Here is a 15,512-nt window from a genome sequence, read left to right as displayed (position 1 = left end):
CCTTCCCTTCCCTTCCCTTCCCTTCCTTTCCTTTCCTTCCCTCCCTTCCTTCCTTCCTTCCTTTCTTTTTCTTTCTCGTCATTTTTATAGAAACCCAGAGCTACTGTGGCTACGCACCCACCTCCAGCCCACCTTGGCTGTGGAGATGTGCGTGTGTGCAGAGCTCCTGAGGCAGGGCATTGCGTGGGGGGTGGTGCCCTTCATGCCGGGCCTATGTGTATTACACCAGGGCCAGGGCTGTGCTGTGTGCCTCTCCCTGCAGGAGCTGAGGTCAGGGGAAGCTCCACCTGCAGTCGGCTTCAGATGCTGCCTTTTTTTTTTTTTAAAGATTTCTTTATTTTATGCATGAGTGCTCTATCTGCATGTACACCTGCATGCCAGAAGATGGCATCAGATCCCATCACAGATGGTTGTGAGAAACCCCATGTGGTTCCTGGGAATTGAACTCAGGACCTCTGCAAGAGCAGTCAGTGCTCTTAACCACTGAGCCATCTCTCTCTCCAGTCTTTCTTCTCCAGTCTCTCGAGCACTCTCAGTCACTGTCATTTGGCAGGAAGACCCAGGTCATCCTAAGGTGTGAGGGACACACTTCTCATGCTTTATTTCCTATGCTCTGTGCTGCCCGGCCTGGCTTGCACGTGGGTCTAGGCCTACATGGACAGAGCTGAAGCACCAGCCCCCTATCTGCTCCCCATCCATAGGTGGTATCCCGGGTCCCAGGATTCTTGCTTTTTAGGCCTTAGGGTGCTCCACGTGCCCCTCCAGCTCACCTGCTGGGGACAGAATCTGCCTGTATCTGTGTAATTATAGAATAGCACCAGAATGCCCTGCCCTGCCCCCAGACCAGCTTTGGGATGAGCCCTTTACCTGGAGCTCACCTCTGTTGGCTTCATGTCATCATGTGACTGTCCCATGTGCTGTGTCATGCTCTGGACTTGACCAGATCTCCTCCACCCATCTCTATTGGATGGACACAGCCATGGCTGTGTCCAGGCTCCACCCACATCACTGGCTCAGAGAAGCTTGCCTGCAGAGTGTGGCTTCAGACTTCCTGGGCCTCACAGTCTCTCCCTGCCACCATCCATCTGCCAGATGTGGCCAGAGAGATTTCAGAAGGCCACAAGGACCTGTCCATACCGATCCTAAACTGTGGCCTCCCGTGGCTCCTGGGCTAAAATCTGGCCTTGTGATGGAGTCCTAGGGCCCCTGAGACCTAGCCTCTATCCCTCCAAGGCCTTCACTCTCATGCTTTCTGCGCCCAGCTCTGCTCCGACTTCAGTGAACCCTCTTCACTGTGACTGCGTCTGGCATCCCTCATGCTCCCTGACCCCTCCTAATCACCCCTGTTCTTCCCCAGCGTGCCCTGTGATGGGCAAGTTAATGCTCAACTGGTTTCTCTTCTCTGTTCATCCGCTGTGTATTTATTAAGCTCCTACTGTGTGCGTCGCATGGACCACAGTGAACAAGGAAGACAAGGAAAGAGCTTGTCTTCACATCCCTGCGGAGGTGACAGCAGAGAAATAAAGACACTATGATATAAGTCATAGCTCAAACAGGGCCATCAGGGACCACCTCTCTGAGGAGGTGACAACTTGATTAGAGACAAAAGAATCAGAGAGAAGGTGTTTGGTGTCCTAGGGCAAGATCCTTCCTGGTAGAGGGAAGAGCAAAGGCCCCAAGGACATCCAGGCAATGAAGTTCTTAGCCTAAGGGCTCCAGCTCAGAGGGCACTCAGGCTGCTTGGGATGGGCTGAGGCCTCCAATTTTAAGAATGTTCCCAGTGCCACTGTCCCTTCTTTCCATCCCCCTGCCTCAAGCTGGGCAACTCTTCTCTAGGGAACACAGATGGATGCTTGTCTGAGAGTCCCCCTTCCCCCTCACCCCAACATGTGCAGTGGGGACAGGAAGTGTTGGAGCTCGCCTCCCAGCTGCCTGGTGGGATGCCACCAAGCCAGCCAGGACAGCCTGCTTGGGAAAGGGACAGAGGCCCCATTGAGCCAGCTCTCTGGGCCAGCAGGGACAATAGCCACGCTGAGAACTAGGAACATTGGCCAGCATGCTTGTCCAGGAAGTTGCCAGGCCGCTACTGCCCCCTTCTGTGCCACCCTGCCCCCAGCCCTCTCTCCTCTGGCTTCTCAGCTTAGGGGATGGCAGATGCCTGTGGCCAGTTTGCTCTGGCACTGGCTGCTTTGCACTGGACTCATGCTGTCCCTGAAGGGGGACAAGTACAGAATCCTAGGCATATTGCCTACAGAGAGGCACAGGTGCAAGCGCTGGAGGAGCCCATAGCAGAAGGGGTGTGCACCCTGAGAGCTGAGAAGGAGGGCTTCCAGGAGGAAAAGTCATGGTTCTAAGGTAGGTATGTAGCCAGGGTCATGCTTTGAAGGCACAGCATCCATGAGGCATCAGAAGAGCTAGCTGGTATGAGGCCAGGAAGAGGAGGAGGAAGAGGAGGAGGAAGAGGAGGAGGGGGAGGAGGAAAAAAAGAGGAGGAAGAGGAAGAGATAGAAAAAGAGAAGGAAGAAGAGGAGGAGGAGGAGAGAGAGGAGGAAGAGGAAGAGGAGAAAGGAAGAAGAGGAGGATAAGGAAGAAGAGGAGGAGGAGGAAGAAGAGGAAGAGGAAGAAAGAAGCCATGGTCGGGGCCACCCATCACTCAAACCATTTGCTTCTTAATCCTGAGTGCTATCTATAGGTGGGACATTTTTTCCAGAAAGATCTTCATTGGCATTCTGCTGTATTTGCCTTCCAAGTTCAGGGGCAGCTGCAAATCCTAGGCAGATCCCTGGGGGAAAGCACCTGAGCAAAAGACCCCAGTGCAGATTGACCTTCCTGACCCCACCCACCCCACTCCCACTTGCTGACAGATAGGAAAACCGAGCCCTGGACCACAGACCATGGTGGTGAGTGTGTGGGGGTCAGGAAGTCACCTTTAAGCAGATTGAATCACAAAGTATCAGATCTAGGAAGGGTCTGCATTGCCCTAGACACCCTACAGTGTGGCTTCTGACTGTAGAGTCAGAACCCTGTTCAGCTCCATTCCAGCACCCTGTTCCTTCCCAGCGCTCAGAATTATTCCAATAAGATACTTGCTGTGTGTCCTTGTCCACTGGCTGAAAGTTCACCAGGTTGGGGTGTGTCCTATTCCAGAGCCTCAGATATGTTGCCGCCTAGCACATTCTGGTTGAGATATGAATCTGTGGGGCAGGCAGGAACACAGACCCAGACACTGACTGACTGCAGCCTAGCACTTTCCAGGTGCTCCCTTGCCCACCACCAACCTACCAAAGACAAGCAGGGGACCTGGGGACAATTTGGTAGTCAGACACATGTCACCACACAGGAAGCAGCCAGGCCAGCTTCGACAGACCCCGCAGAGAAGCTGAGGCCCAGGGAAGCTAAGTCACAAGCCATTGATCTTGCAGGCAGGGCAAAGAGTTGAGCTGGGGTCGCCTGGCTTCCATCCAGGCTCTGGAGCACCCGCTCCGGCCATCAGCGGCCATGTCCACAGCTCGGGGCTGATGTGACGGCTCCCGACAGCTGGGCCCATTGGGAGCCACAGATGCCGGTGCCAAGGCAAACACTGGTGGGGAGGTGGGAGCAGGAGGTATGGCTGTCCCATTCCTCTGCTTTCCGAACAGACCGCTGCAGAGCAGAGCCAAGCGGCCAGGTCTGCAGTGCGATCATTGTTCCTGTGATGGTTTCCAGATGCTGTGGACTCACAGGTTTGGGGCTGGGCCAAGCAGCCAGCCCTCCTTCCCTGACAAGCCATCCCTGCCACCCCTGCCAGTACTGTACTACGTTGCTGGACCAGCCAGCCAGCCTCAGGCCGACACCTTCAAGCCTGCAACCTGCCCAGCTCCTGGGCCCAGGAACCCAGGCTGCATTCCTGTCTCTCACTCTTAATTTCCTGTGTGGCGCAAGGAGGTTGCTTGTCTTCTCTGAGCCTTATTTTCTGGGCTATAAAATGGGTACCAAGGGTAGCATTCCCCCCCACCCCCATCCCCCTGGGGATGAATTGAAGATGAAGATTCAGGGACTCCAGGGTTGGGGCCTGCACTGTTACTGTGCCATCTCCTCAGTGTGGCTCAGGCATGAATAATAATAAACCCTCCAGATCCTGAGTCCCTGGGGTCAGAAAGTTGAGAGCTGACTTCAAAGATGTGTGGCCTTGGGGAGACAAGAGATTCTGCTTGAGGTGAGGGGAAGGGTTTTAACCACACACTCACCTCAGTGTGTGGCAGGGTGGCCATGCCCCAGGGAGACTCCAGCTCCAAAGTTACAGGTCTTCGGGACAGACACCATGTGAGGGCAGGTCTGTGCCTGGCTGGGGCCACTGTTCCCAGCACCGCAAAGGAGCTGTGTGCAAGAGTGTGTGCACCCCCATCACTCAGCAGCCCACAGTGAATTCTGGATCTGAGTGGGAAGCTCTGTAAGATGTGAGACACCAGAGGACTCTGGCACAGAAGGTTGTCGGGGAAGCATCTAGAAGAAAGTGTGGCTTCCTTTAGATGTGACTAACTTGACACAATACGCCAGGCTGTAGGACTGAGGTGGGCACTGAGGGCAAGAGTGTCCAGTCACTAACCAGCCCTGACCTGACTGACTTCTGTCATGGCTTCCTTTCTTCCTCCTCTGGATTCCTGTGGGTGAGGCTGCCCATAGACAAGGCAAGGAGACCGGCTGGAAGTGAGACTGCAGGAAGCACTCAATTCAATGGGCGAAGTCCACCTTGGGCTTGGACCCCAGCTCTACTATTTCCTGGCTGTGTGGCCTTGAGTGAACTGCCATTCTCTCTGTGCCATGAATCCTCATCTATAGGAGTTTATGGTCCAGCTCTTGGGGAGAAGCATCACGCAGAGCAGGCAGCTGGGGAGTGTTCCATCCTTTGGCCTGCAGAGCAGGCATGTTGCTCTGGAGGACAGCGGGGAAGAGTGAGTTCTGCAGCCATGGTCCAGCCCTTCGATACAGACACAGGATGCATATGGGGACTTCTGGCCTTGCTTCCTGCTGTGGCCTCCTGGGCAGGAGACTGGCATGAGGCTCGTCACCTGCAGGGCACTCTCTCTCAAGAGGTGGGACACTCAGGTGTTCTACCCCCAAAGTGGCACCTCACACCCACTTCTTTCCAACACCAGCTGAAGGTCAGGAATTGTTGGGAGAGCTACAGAGGCTAGAACTGACCTCAGGCCTCTTAACTCCCACCCTGCTCACTTGGACCACCACAACTGGACCTCATACCCCGGTGACAGAATCAGACAGTAGTCAGAGGTCCAGGGTTCAAGCCCAGCCTCTCCTTTACTTAAGGACCTGAGACAGCTGACTTAAGTTCTCCGGACCTTTGTTTCCATATCTGGGAGTAGTTTCAATGAGGTCACAGCTCTCTGTGTAGCCAGCCTCAGCTGGCCTGGGTATAATCAGCGCCTATGGCTCTTGGGTCTCCTGTGGGCTCAGAACTCCGCGCTCATAGGTATGCAGCTGAAAGCTTGCTTCTGTCAGCTGTCCAGGCGAGGAGGAGGGCATTGACGAGAGTCTAGAACTAAGGGTGGAAAGGCAAGCCAGCAGCAGGCAGCTGAGGAAGGCCCAGCTTCAAGCTCCTGCCAGAGTTGCCCCAAACAGCTGACTTCAGCATCCCCCATCCAGGGTGGAGCGGATCTCTTTTTTGGCACTTGGCCACCCCACACTCTTCCCCCACTGCTATTTTGAGCTGAGCTCACTGTTCCCTCCTCCCATAGCTGTGGCCCTCACGCCCAGAGTCTCACTGCAGCCTGTAGCCTTCCCACCTCTTACACAGTCACCTGCCATCCCTAGAACTGGGCAGGGCCTTCCTCCAGCCGGGTGGGCAAGCTCTTCCAGAAAAGAGCTCATGGGATACACAGTCAACTGCACAGCCAAGAGAGCCATCTTAGGGGTGGGCAGTACCCTGCCCAGGGCAGACCTAGCCTCTTTCCAGGTCTCCTGTCTGAGAGACCTGTACTCTTTATACCTCTGCTGGAAATCTCATGCCCAAGGCCTCTCTAGCCACTCCTAGGAGAAGCAGGAAGGCCCTTGCATGGACACACATGTGCACACACACACACACACACACACACACACACACACACACACTCACACTCACAGTATGGTAAGCCGGGAAAGTTTGCAAAATGTCTTTAAACACTGAGATGAACTCTGAGTTTGGCACACTGGAGATGGGTCTAGGGAAGGACATGACCCAGACCACACAGCCCCTGGAAGTCCTGCCTTCTCTAAAAGAAGAAGGTTCTCAGCTAGCCACTAACATGGGACAACGGAGTCAGAGTACTTGGAGACCAATGAACCCCAGGGAGACTGGGAGGAGCGGCCTTTGAGCTTTGCCCTTGAAAGATGTCGGAAAAGCGTTAGCGCTCCAGGGTACCAAAGGAGCAGGGCAGGGCTGTGAGTACTGCTATTGGCAAGAAGTTGAGTTTTGTTTTTAAATTTTGAGTCTGAGTTTTACAGAGAGAGTTAATAAGGGCTACAGTTAGGGCAGCTGGGACCAGATGGAAAGGGGCCTAATTGTCATGTATGTATGTGCCATCTCTGTCCTGCAGTACTGGGCACCTCAAGTCTAGAGTGGCCACTGAAGTACTTGTTGGAGGACTGGTTAGCTGAATTGGGGTCATACCTGCTGCAGGAGAGAGGCACCTGCTGGATGTATACACAAAACACACGTGTACACAGGGTTCTGGACTCTCATGAGAAGTGGCCGACAGTTACCAGCAAGCTACAGGGTGGCTGCAAATCTTCCCTCCACCCCTCCCTCCTTGGGCACTACTGCAGCCCAAGTCTGAAGTAGCGGCAGGGAGGAAGCACGAATCTTTTGCAATGCCTGCCATTCCACCCCTCCACAAAGGCCCCTCTTCCCCTCCCTGCCCTCAGCCCCAATCCCATCCCTGCGGCCGGTGGAGGGAAGCCAGAGGCAGGAAGCAGATAGCCAGGGAGTGGCTGTGCACATGGTTGGAAGTCCTGGCTTTCCAAAGAGTTTTGCCCAAGATTACTTCCAACAGCCTGGTGTGGGATTTGGAGAGCGAGCTCTGCTTCTATGGTTCATGACACAGCCTAAAGGCATGTGCGCTGGGGTGGGGGTGGCGTTCTCTGAACCTCTGGGTCCTGGGGAGCCTTGTGGGCTGTCTCGTGGGGTTCATTATTTCCAATGTGTGTCCTCTTGGTTGATGTCACCCATTGTTGCACCCTTTCTTGTCATGCTGCAGAGGCATGTCCTTTCTCCCTGGCTTCTCCCAGCTCTCCCCCTCCTCTCCGTCTTCTCCTCTCTATCTCACCCGGCAACCCCCTCCCCAGGGTTTTCCTGAGGCCTTTTCCTGTCACTGTGAAAGCTTCCATTGTTCCCTGGACTCTTACAGACCCCAGTGTTGTGGGTTAGGGATGGCATTTTTGTGGCGTGGGAGGGGGTGCCCGGGGGCTGGGCCTTCTGGGCCCATGTGGGGCTGTGGCAGGAACCCAGAAAAGGGAGGGGGCTGGCAATGCGACATGGACAGTCATTGAACTCAGACAAGGAGGCCCTTGAGGCTCAGAGGAAGCCAGCCTGGCTTCTCTCAGTGGCCTCTGTCCCAGCATCCTGCAGGCTGGCTGCATGTCCCCAGCCCACCTGTCCCTCCACAGCCTGCTTCCCCTAGGGTTGCCGGGAGCGGGCTGCCATGGCAGGGGCCTCCTGCCTGCCGGGTGTGTTGTGCAGACATATGAGTTAGGGGACAACAGGGTCCTGAGGTATGAAGGAGGGAAAAGTACAGGTCTGAGCACTGGGGGGAGACTTGACCTGACATGACCCTGTGAAGATGGATGGCTCTTTACTCTGCCCTAAGCCTCCATTTCTTTCTCTGAGGTCAAGATCAAAGGCTGATTTTGAAGGAGGTGTTGCACCAGCTAGAGATCATCACCTAGGAAGCCAGGGTGGCCTCTGCCTACAGACAGCTCAGCTGTCCCACAGACATGAATCTTTGGGCTTCACCTTGGGGGCTGTGGCCAGGTGTGGGCCATGAGCCCAGAAAGGGTCTTCGTTAGAAGACCCCAGACTGTGTGCTCTGTAAAGGCGTAACAGGCCCCATCTTGTTTATCTCCGTGTTCCTGGAATTTTCCACAAAGTCCAGTCAGAGTACGTGTACAATGCATGTTAGTCGAACGAATGTTGATATGTCAGCCTAGGGTCACAGGTCAGAGGGTTGTGTTACTGGGGGCATGATTGTTCTCTTGTTTTCTTAGCCATTTCGGGGAAAGGCCAGGCACTGAGTGGAAAGGGTCACACTGGAGTCCGTGAGTAGGGTTCAAGTCTTGGTTTCTCAGGAGCGGGGCCCTGTGCAGGTGCCTGGGCGGCCCATGACAACTATTTGCTTTCTGGCAGCAGGAAGGGGCCGGTGGAGGGGCAAGCTAGGAATTACTGGTTCGTGGTAATGCTCACTGACGGTTAGGGTCTCTTCCAGAGCCCCATCCCTCTCACTGGGCAGACAAAGAAACAGGCTCTGAGAAGGGCCTGAAAGAGCCTAACATCACATCTGTTTCCCAACGCTCCTTTATTTGGAACTGAAGGGCTCAGGAGAAGCAGGAGTGAGCGAAAGAGGAAGGGCTCACAGTTACAAGTCCTGGCCTCCAGGGAGAGCCATCGAGCCTTACAGAACCCCAGCTGGGTGAGTTTGTGGTCAGTCCTCTTGCCTCTTTAGCTTGACCATAGGAAGTCCATGTCGGATCCCAAGACCCATGGCTGGTACCCCCAAGGCCAGGGCCACCTCAGCAGCCAATCTGCATGAGAGCACACAGACAGTGCAGGCCGGGGCTGGCTGGAAGCCCATCTGTTCTTAATTTCCTCTCCCTGTCCCTCTGGCTCTGGCCAGAGTGTCTCATCTGGGTGCATGGAGCCAACTCGGGGTTTCATGAGGATGATATCCAAGGGTCTGCATGAGGCTGAAATGATGGACGTCCAGGGAGGTGAGTGACCCTGCCCAGAGTCTACCTACGCTATTCAGGAAACAGGGAAACTGAGGCCCAGAGAGACCTGTGACAGTGGTAGCCACTTCCTGTTTCTCACCACCCGTGCATGATGGGTTCTCTGTGCTGTTCTGGCACATCCCACAGAAGTTCAGAAAGTCCTGGCAGACAGCTAGATCCAGCCATTTGGTCGGCGTAGCGTTCAGACACTGAGCCCATCTCCAAGCCTGGATTCATCAACCCTAGGCAGCTGGAAGTGAGGCCCTCGGCTAGTATTCAGAAAAGTATCCAGCCCAAATTCAGAATAGGCATCCCACTCTGCTGCCTGTTCCTGCGAACAGCATCTTTGTCACGCTCCACCCGAGGCACCAGTGGCTATTATGGCTGACATCTCTGAAGAAGGAACCGTGAGGGGACCAAGCTTACTCAAGAATGACTCACTCTGTAGGGACTTCAGATAGGAGTCTCAGACAAGGATGACTTCCTGCCTGGATGACGTAGCTCTGCAGATCATGGTCCAACAGAACCAGCAGCCAGAGTGGCCCAGGGCTCTCTCCACTGTCCACACCTGCAGGGATCACGGGAGGGACTAATGTGAAAGAAGTCACCTTTGATTCCAAAGGGGTCCCACTGCCTTCCAGGCGCCCCCTGGTGGGCAGGGCGGGTAATCGCCATTGCTTTCCTTCAAGTTGTGCTTGCCTGGTGCGGAGAGCATGCATTCATTAGGGCAGAGTCTGAGCAGAAACGAATGCATCTGCAGACCCATGCCCTGCAGGCAGATTCTGAAGCCTAGTGTGTTCCCTTGGTCTGTTTCTCATGTGTTTTCCCTCTTCACAGTGTGCCATCCCTTACTCTCCCTTCCCTCAAGCACTTTCCCAAATATCTAGCAATACTCACTATAACTTTAAAAAGTACACTGGGGATTGTCCCATTCCCAGGTCTTCATTGCCCCAAATCATGTGGCAGTGAGATCATTGCAAATGCTTTGGGTCTGTATCTCTGATCATTTCCTTAAGGCCATTTTTTTTTTTAAGATGACTATTAGTAATGGATCAGGAGACACCTGACCAGCCTCTGCTCCCGTCAGCATCTGACAGTGGCTTTCTCTTCATAATCTGCCTCAGGGGCCTTCACTAGCCCTCAGAGTTACCAGGCTCGACTTCCTGACCAGGGCAAAGGTCCCCTTGGCAAGCTTCCTGATGGTTGTTTTCCCAGCTCTGCTTGCATTGTCTTAGGGATGGGGGGACTCACTACCTCCCAGTCCTTCTGATGGAAGGCTAAGACAACCTCATTCTGATGGGTGAATATGCCGAGGTGGAAGCTCCTTCCCCTCCTCTCTCTTCCTTTCCAGCTCTGCCCATCCCACACCAGTGTGGCCTCCTGCCTCTCGGGCTGCCTTTCTGCTACTGTTCCAGACACAGTCTTAAGGCTGGAAAGTCCTTCCTTCCCCAGCTCTGTCCTGCATCCCTCCTGGGCTATCTGTCAAATCTCCTGGCTTCTATGGTACCTAGGATCCGTTTGTGATACCGGGGTGGGGGTGGGGTAGCTTCTGGGACCACGGAGCCATGCCTGAGCTCTTGGCAGATGTATTCCCCGGTGTGGGTGGGATAAAGGGAGTAGGCAGCCACGGTCAGAAAAACCTGCTGGGGCCTGGCAGCCTGCTTGGCTAAGTGGTAACCCCTGCAGAGCTGTCTGTTGACGTTTATGAGAAGAGTCCAGGCCTCTGCAGGGAGGAGACCAGGGGAGGCAATCTGTTAAACCGCCTTCTCTCTGGGCTCTGGGCCCTGCCCTCACTGGTCAGTATAAACAATGTCAGGACAGAGCCTTCCAGGAAGTGGCTCCTTGAAGCTGCCCGCCTGCTGGCCTGTGTCCCTCTCTCCACTGCTTCTGAAACTTGCCCTGTACGCCACCTCTGCCGTGCAGGAGGGCACAGGAATACCTGCTTGCTTTGCACACACACACACCATGATATCTCTGCCAAGCCACGGCAGGAGGAAGAGCCTCCTGAGCCTTGCTTTCAGTATGTGGATGTTCTTGGGCCTCCTGCCCTTACCCCGAATCTTCAGTTTCATCAGCAGTCCTATAGTTTTCTGTAGTGAGAGGCTTGACAGGCTGTGAACCCTGAGACCAAAGCCCAGGACCCAGGCAGTGTCCCACAAATGCTTGGTCTCCTCGCTCCTTCCTTGTCCTCTGTTGGCATGTGTCCAAGCTTCTGCAGCCTTCTTTTTGAGTTTTTGAGGGTCCTTATGGAAGAATATTCCAGAAGATGAAGACATCTCACTCCCCTTTCTTCGATGGCTCGCTAGTCTCCCTATGTACAATCCTTGGGATAGAGAACTACACCGGCTGCCAGCCTGTCATCTCATTTCTAAAATATTCTTTGGCTTTTGCCCAGGCCTCAGCCCCTCCCTCTGCATGCCTTAAACACCAATGGTCACTGAGCAAGAGTGTGTTGCATGTGCCTGGTCTGAGCTAAGCACCTGCAAGGGTATCAGGTCTGCAGCTCGGGCCCTTGATCAGCATCTGGTGCCCAGATGCAGAAACAGGCACAGATACCAAAGGACTTGTAGGTGACCAGGTAGCAACAGGTCGAGCCGGCTTGTGATTTAGGAATCTGACCCTGGAGTCCTGGATCTGAGCTTGTCCTATGGGACAGAGGCATCAGGGAGCTGTTAGCATCCGGCCCGTCAGTGTGGCATTGGTATGATGGCACATCTGGGCCTATCGGAAGCCAGGCATCCCAGCCCTGGGTACCTGTCTGACGGCTCCACAAGGACCGTGTTAAACCTTTGAGCTGTGGCTCAGTTTCTTTCATTTCCCATCCATCTGCCTGTTTCTCTCTTTGGTTACAATCTACACCTTGTTACCTTTGTGGTGCTTCTAACTCTGAATCAGATATCCTGAGACCAAAGTTCACAGTTTATTCCAAATCCTGACTAGGATGCCGTGTCTTGCTCAGATGTGCTAGGATGAATTGATACCCATTTCTGCCCTTTGGCCTAGATATGGTAGGTAAGCCCCAGGTCTTGAGGGCTCTCTGAGCAAGACTAGATTATGCAGAACCAGATGCCAGAGCCAGCCTGCTGGGGACAGGCCCTCTTCCTCCACCAGCTAAGGAAAATCTCAAAGCTACCTGTGGTGAGACACCTACTTATTTGTAGGTGTGTGTGTGTGTGTATGTGTGTGTGTGCTTGCACATATGTATGTATAACTGCATGCATGCATATGTGGTGTGCATGTGAATATGGAAGTCAGAGGACAACCCAAGTGCTATCTGTCTTTCTTTTGAGACGGGTTTTTAATTCCACTGGAGCTTCACCAAGTACACCAAAGAATAAGAGCTTCCAGGGCTCTGCCTAACCACACCAGACTAACTTACGTGGGTTCCTGGTCAGACTCATGTCTGCACGCTTACAGGGCAGACATTTTATCAATGAAGCCACTTCCCCAGCCCCATCAATCCCTCAACAGCGTTGGCAGACACCTTTGGAAACGGACGCAGGAGAGCACAGGCACACGGTGCCTTGTTTGTGGATGACAGAAGCAAGTGGGCTGTGGATACAGGCAGCTCAGAGCCAGGGTACTGGGTGCTGGGTGCTGGTGGAGAAAGTGGCCTCAGAAGGACTCAGAAAACCTGCAAACCAGATAGCTAAAGAGCTCAGCCTCAGAGGCGCCCTCTTGTCCAAAGTGCATAGCACACCTCAGACTCTAATGGGGTGCATCTCTCACAACATGGCTCCCTCTTGGGTCTTCCCAGGGCTCATAGTGAACATGAAGTCACAGTGACATCAAGCAGGTGGCCCAAAAATCAGCACTGTGTTGTGCTTACTTTCCAAGTTTTGATTTTTCACACCAATCTCCCTTTTGTTATTCTGTCTGAACTCTAGTCAGATACCACCTAGTGGTGCGCATGACTTCTGGGGAAAAACAAAAACAAAACAAACAAACCACTGACCACTCATAAGTAATAGAAAGGATTATCTTATGGACTGATACTACTTCAGGTTAGTAAATAGTAGTGCCAATAACCCTATTTTACCTTGTGTACCACATGCTGCTCTTGGGGCTTATCTGTATCATCTCCTTTAATACTCAGAACACTCTTTTAAAAGGTTTTATTGCAGATATTAGTTAACTCTCTCTCTCTCTCTCTCTCTCTCTCTCTCTCCCTCTCCCTCTCCCTCTCCCTCTCTCCCCCTCCCCCTCCCCCCCTCTCTGTGTGTATACATGCATACCACAGCATGCATATGGGGGTCAAAGGACAACTTGTGGAAGTTGGTTCTCTCCACCATGTGGGTCCTGAGGATTGACCTCAAGTCAATCAGAATTGGCAGCAAAGGCCTTTACCCACGGAGCCCTCCTCTCACCTTGTCCAAGATCACAGAACTAGGATGTGGATCAGAGTCTGCTTTATCTGAGACAGGGTTTCTCTGTGTAGCCCTCGCTGTCCTGGAACTCACTCTGTAGACCAGGTTGGCCTCAAACTCAGAGATCTATCTGCTTCTACCTCCACCCGGAGTCCTAGAATTAAAGGTGTGTGCCACCACCTCCCAGCTCAGAGTCTGCCTTTGACCTCTATACCATTTCCTAAGTGGGCAGTCACTCCGGGAGTTACCATGGCAACGATCATCACAGCCCAAGCTCTCTGAACCTGGTAGAGGTTGTCAGAATGCAGGTTCTGGGCTAGGGGGATGGCTCGATGGGTAAAGTGCTAGCTGCACAGCGTGTGGATCTGAGTTTAATCTCTGATAACCACAGAAAGAGCTGGCAGGGGTGGCACCTGCCTTTAATCCCAGCACAGGGGAGATAAGACAGGAGGATTCCTGGAGCTTGCTGGATGGCCAACCAAGCCAACGTGGTAAGTTCCAGGTTCAGTGGGGAACTGTTTTTACAAAAAATAATACGTGGAGAGCAATTGAGAAAGACTTGTGTTTGGCCTCTAGCTTGTACATGCATGGGTACAGCTATGCATATACAACACACACACACACAGAATGGGGGGGGCAGGTTCTGATTCACTGAATTGAATGTGAGTCTTAAGATTCTTCCTCTTTAACACGTTGCCGGACAATTCTGCCACTGCCAGGCTCGATACCACACTTGATGATGACACACAGAGCTTTGTCCAGGCCTCTCAAACTCAAAGCCCACAAGAGCTAAGCAGGGCAGGTGTGTGGAGGGAGCTGTGGCAAGAAGAGGTGACTTGAAAAGAGTGAACACTGGCTCTAGTGGTCAGCCACTCTTCCGCCTCAGCTAGTGAAAACCCACCGTTGGTGACGGCCCACAGTTCTGGGTTGTCTCCCAGTTTTAAATCCTGTGGTAAGAAATCCAACTTTAAAAAACCATCCTCTGTATGCATGTGCAGGCTCACATCACTTCATTTATAACAACTCTGACAGAGAAGCAGCCCAGAGTGCCCTGTGTCACGTCATTGGCATACAGTGGGTATTCCTTGGCAGCAAGAGAGGGTGAAGTATGGACACATGTTTCAGTGTGGTCGAGCCCCAACAACATTACATGAAGTGGAAGAAGCCAGACAAAAGGATGAGTGTAAGCTAGGGAGATCTACAGAGACAGGAAGTAGATCATATGCACAGAGAAGTAGAACAGGAAGCAGGCATGAAGGAGCACAGAGTGACTTTTAGAGGGTGACAAATGTATCCTAAAATCAGACCGTGCACAACTTTGAATATACTAAAAACCATTGAAGTGACCATTTTCAATGAGTGAGGCCTGCATTATTTGGATCATGTTTCAACAAAGACATCAAGCTGTTCAGGAGAGTACTAGGTCCTTTCATATATAAAATGCAGTTGCAAGTCAACAAGAAAAAGGGTAGGGTTGAAAAGATGGCTCAGTGGTAAGCCCTTCTGCAGCTGTTTCAGAGGACCAGAGTACAGTACCAAGTACCGATATTGAATGGCTCTCAGCTGCCTGTAACTCCAGTGCCAGGTGATCTGATGCCTTCTTCTGACTGCAGCAGGCACCTGCATGCATGTGCATAGAAAATATTTTAAAACCTGCACAGAAAATACTCTGAGGAATAGGAGCAAGCCATTCTTTTGTTTTTAAGACTTATTTATTTATTTTGTGCATGTGCGTACACTAGCAAATCATTCTTAAATACATGCGAAGATGCCTCTTGCTCGTTATGAAGGATGCCTGTCAAACCTGCTCTGAGAGGATCTCATACCTTTTAGATTAGTGATACTATAGTCTCCCCTCATAGACAAAAGGTGCATTTCAAGATGCCTGCTCTGGGGCTGGAACTAGGGGATACAGTGGCAAGATCAAAACTAGCATGAGGGACTGGCAAGATGGCTCAGCAGGTAAGAGCACTGACTGCTCTTCCAAAGGTCCTGAGTTCAAATCCCAGCAACCATGGTGGCTCACAACTATCTGTAACCCTCTTCTGGTGCGTCTGAAGACAGCTATAGTGTACTTATGTATAATAATAATAAAGCCGGGCGTGGTGGCGCACGCCTTTAATCCCAGCACTCGGGAGGCAGAGGCAGGCGGATTTCTGAGTTCGAGGCCAGCCTGGTCTACAAAGTGAG

General features: G+C 52.8%; 1 protein-coding gene across 2 annotated transcripts in view; it reads left to right on the top strand.

Moving 5' to 3' along the window:
* Positions 1 to 15,512, top strand: part of Zcchc24 (zinc finger CCHC-type containing 24) — a 51,630-nt gene that overhangs the window by 26,985 nt on the left and 9,133 nt on the right. The window lies entirely within an intron of this gene.

Source organism: Mus caroli, chromosome 14, assembly GCF_900094665.2.
Source record: "Mus caroli chromosome 14, CAROLI_EIJ_v1.1, whole genome shotgun sequence".
NCBI classification, from domain to species: Eukaryota; Metazoa; Chordata; class Mammalia; order Rodentia; family Muridae; genus Mus; species Mus caroli.
The sequence above is the reverse complement of the archived record's forward strand: the minus strand, read 5'-3'. Positions and strand labels throughout refer to the sequence as shown.